This window comes from Triticum aestivum, chromosome 2D (assembly GCF_018294505.1).
Source record: "Triticum aestivum cultivar Chinese Spring chromosome 2D, IWGSC CS RefSeq v2.1, whole genome shotgun sequence".
Taxonomy (NCBI): domain Eukaryota; kingdom Viridiplantae; phylum Streptophyta; class Magnoliopsida; order Poales; family Poaceae; genus Triticum; species Triticum aestivum.
Genome location: NC_057799.1, coordinates 593,892,973 through 593,897,031, shown reverse-complemented (window position 1 = coordinate 593,897,031; position 4,059 = coordinate 593,892,973). Strand labels below are relative to the sequence as shown.

The window sequence follows — 4,059 nt, the reverse complement described above, 5'->3', positions numbered from 1 at the left end:
AGGTTGAGGGATAAGGCACGGGGGCGGAGGGGCGCTGGAAGAGGCGGGGGAAGAAGGCGCGGTGGGAGGGGACTTTCTGGCGGTTGGCGGGCGCAGACGTGCGGCTTTTAACCAGCGCGATGGCCGTCGCACAGCAAACTACCACGCACGTTAATTTATTTCGCGCGCTTACTGAAGCGCGCCGCGCAACCTCTCGCGCGCCAAACTGGCGGTTTTTTCGGCGCGCCGCAAATATCGCGCGCCTGTTGGAAATGCTCCTCTTACACAAGAGCACCTTGCGGTGCATCCCATGTGAAAAGGCATTAAGAGAGTGCACTGCATTGGACTGATCACACTTTCCACGCATATACTCCCTCGGTACCAAAATAACTGTCTTGATCTTAATGCAAATTTGTATTAACAGTCTTGCTAAGTCTCAGTCGACTAAGACTTCGTTAAGTCTCAGTCGATGCTATATCCATGAGATTTTCCATTGAGATCCGTGCAAATTTTTTTTTTAGTTTGTTTTCTTGCATGTTATATCACTTGACTTAGACTTGGTTAAATCTCAGTCGACTGAGACCTAACCATGCCCTTGTATTAAAGTTGGTATAAAGTTAAGACACTTATTTTGAGACGGAGGAATACTACATATATGTATGAGTTTGTAAGAATTGTCGTGACAGCACTCTCACTCCTATTCACCTGACTGAGACGGCGGATTCGGTTTGACTGTTTGGTGGACCACGCGAGGCCCCGGGCCGGCCTCCGCAGAGCGCGCGAGAGACGAAGCAGCATTTTGCTCCTGTACGTCGGGTGCTGAGTTCGCCGCCGTGTCAAACCCCGGATCACCGGACGGTCGATCGAACCCTGGCAGTTTGTGCACGTCGGAGTTCCCGGCGGGTCAAGGGAACGTGTGACGCGAGTGCGCCCAAGGCGTGGTGGCGTACGTGCTGGCCCGGGCGAGACCGGCGGATTCTGCTTGGACCGGTTGGTGGAACGCGCGCGCGCGGGGGAGAGAGAGGCCGGTCGACCTCCCCCGGAGACGGGAGCACCGGCCGGCGCGAGCCCACCACCGACCATTCCACGCACCAACCAAACCACTCGTTCCTACCCGCACAACGCGCCAATCGAGGGCGGAAAGCGGCTCGCGGCGCAACGCAAGCCGGGCAGAGGGCTCGACGGCGCACCGCCGTGGCTGCGATCGATCGACTCTATCTCGCTGGCCGTGCCAGGTGGCTCGCTTCTCTCCCGGCCACCCCGATCGGTCGAATGCGGCTGGGTAACAGTGATGCGAGCTCCAGCTCCGACGGGGACGATCTCTGTTTGTCTGTCTCTGTCTACTAGTGCGGCCGATCGAAGCGCGCAGTTTTCAGCCAGTACGTTCTCGCTTTGCAAAGCTACTCAACCAGTGTGTTCGTATCAGCGGAGTGCCCCGGAGGGCGTGTGAACAACGACGCCGCTGTCGTTTCTAAGGCCCCTCTCAATGCTCCATCGTGTATGGATGCTAAGGATGCCTTATAGATAAAAAAATGATGTGGCAAAGTAATTAAAAAAAGAAAGAGCATTATGATGATCTAGAAGAAAACGGTTCTAAGACTAGTCATAGTAAGAGTAACTTAGCTAGTAACATAACGCATATCAAGAAGAATTTGCTTATGTGGCAAGTAATTAATGAGGAAAGAGAGGTTTGGGGTAACATAATATGTTACCCGCAACCCGAGACAAGGTGAGTCTACACCTAAATAAATGAAGACTTATATGATACCACAACCATGTTACTACCCACTATGGAGGTAGTAATATAGGCTAGTAACATATGCATGTTACTAGTCTAAGTTACTCCTCACTATGACTAGTCTAAGCACGTGAACCTATATAAAATGTCTACCGACCAATGCATAGAGGAGTTTTGCTGATAAAGAATCATGCATTGATGACATTAATTGCTAAGACAATTAATGCACTTAGAATCTCACCTAAGCACAAATACAGTACATTGGAGGAGGTCTTATCAGTCCTTGCATGCCGCCATTTTTACTTCTTGTGTGATGAAAAGAAATAAAAGCAGAAGTAACAAAATGGAACCATTTGGTATGAGTGGTGACTAGTGAGCAAACTCTCAATCGCACACAAATCCCACTGCCAGCAAGGTCTTTCCCAATTTCTCCATCTCGTCGAGATGCCTCATTTGGTTCATAGGATAAAAATAGTATAGAAATAGAAAAATCATATGAAGTGAGATAACATGAATCTCAATTCCTATGAAGAAAGACATATCAATGATACATAGGACAATGATTTTTTTCATTGAGCCTAGGCTAATATTTTTCCCATAAAATATGAAGGATTGAATCCTATCCTATGTAGGAATAGTAATCCATTCCTACACACCAAAAGACTTCAAAGTAATTTTTCCTACAAAGTTTCTATCCTTTACAATTTCTACAAAATTCCTATAAACCAAAGGAGACGTAAGGTTGCAGGTACACATAAAATCTCATGTGACAAGTTGAACAAAGATCATAGTTTGATGAATCTAGGAAGAAACGATGTTAACCATGTGTAATTAAGTGAAAAAATAATAATTCCGAATCTACAACGCGAACCAACTTGTGGTTGTATGGTTAGGAAGACAATGGTATTCCTAGTCCATCAGGGTTCAACTCCTGGTGCTCACATTAATTTTTGGATTTACTTCAGGATCTTCGGCGATGCATGTTCGATGGGAGGAGACGTTCCATCAACTACGAGGCACCTTTGATGACTTCGTGTGTGTGTCCATAGATATGAGTGTATGTGCGTATATATGAGCACATGCGTCTGTACTGTGTTTAAAAAAAATCTAAATCTACAAGTAAGTATATTAAGAAAGCATATAAACAAAAAGCTAAGCACCTATGCACGGTAAGTTGAGGTGGCAAGCCTTTCATACACTTCACACACTTAGGGCATTAACAACGCTTACACACCGAACGGTCCGGCCACATTTTGCCATTCAACACGGTACCCCATCCATCCACAGACCATCCAAACATCTGTTTTCTCGTAAACTGAAAGCAAACAACAAGCAGGGCTTTGCGGAAGTGTGGACCGTGTAGTGTCTGACACCCAGGTCCTACCCAAAACCCTCTCCCGTGCTATCTCTTCAACGAACGTGTTGCATACATGCCGGCCCATAGCAGCAGCGGCCGACATTGATGCCGCGGATATAACCGGACGGGTGGGAGGCATTGACCGACGTGACCAGGCGGGGGCGTCACTTCACTCCGAACACATCGTCCCGAGAAACCAATTCCAGCTGCTACGCCGCATTGAAGCGGGTTTGCTGTCCATTCTCCTGACCGCAGCTATTTCAGCACGACGCCGAGACGTCCCCATCGCACTCTCCACATCTCCGTGCACCACCCCCGCTCCCATCTTCCTCCACTCACCCTCGATGGGCAAGTCTTGGGCCTCGACACCGGCGGGTGGATCCGGATCCGGCTCCGGATCATGGCGTCGCCCTCCTTGCTCTCCGGGGCCCTCTTCCTCCATGGCTGTCGGCTCCTCCACAAAGGTGGATATCTTTATCTCCCCCAGCGACGAGGAGTACAAGCCGCAGCAACAGCCGCACCTCCTCTCGTAGGCCACCACGACGGCGGAGGAATGCGAAGCGCAGATGGAGCTGATGCTCCGGCGCTCGCTCCACCATGACCACAGTCCGCTCGTGCCATTCTCCTCCTCGCCGACGGATGAAGGCGGAGCCTCCCTCCCTCCCTTCTCTCCCACCCCTTCCATGCATTCGCTGCATCCAAATCGGACGTCACGTGAAGGAGGAGCGCATGTCGCCATCGCCTTGCCGCGTGAAGGATGAGTCGGAGCCGCCACCTCCTAGCCGTGCTAGTTGCAGCTAGGCCGCATTGGCGGTGCTTCCCCTTTGCGATCGTCGTGAAGGCGCGAGGAAGCATTCTCCACTACCTCGATGTCTCTCGCGGAAATAAAACCGTGTCTCTCGTAGAAGAAAAAAGAAATAGAAAACACGGTTTTTTTCCGTTTCCGAGAGGCAAGGCCGAGACTCTCGCGAAAGCAAAACCGTAC

At 50.1% G+C, this 4,059-nt stretch overlaps 1 pseudogene; it reads right to left on the bottom strand.

The window, feature by feature from the left end:
* Positions 1-3,813, bottom strand: part of LOC123056003 (uncharacterized) — a 9,515-nt pseudogene extending 5,702 nt beyond the window's left edge.
* Positions 3,814-4,059: the final 246 nt, after the last annotated feature.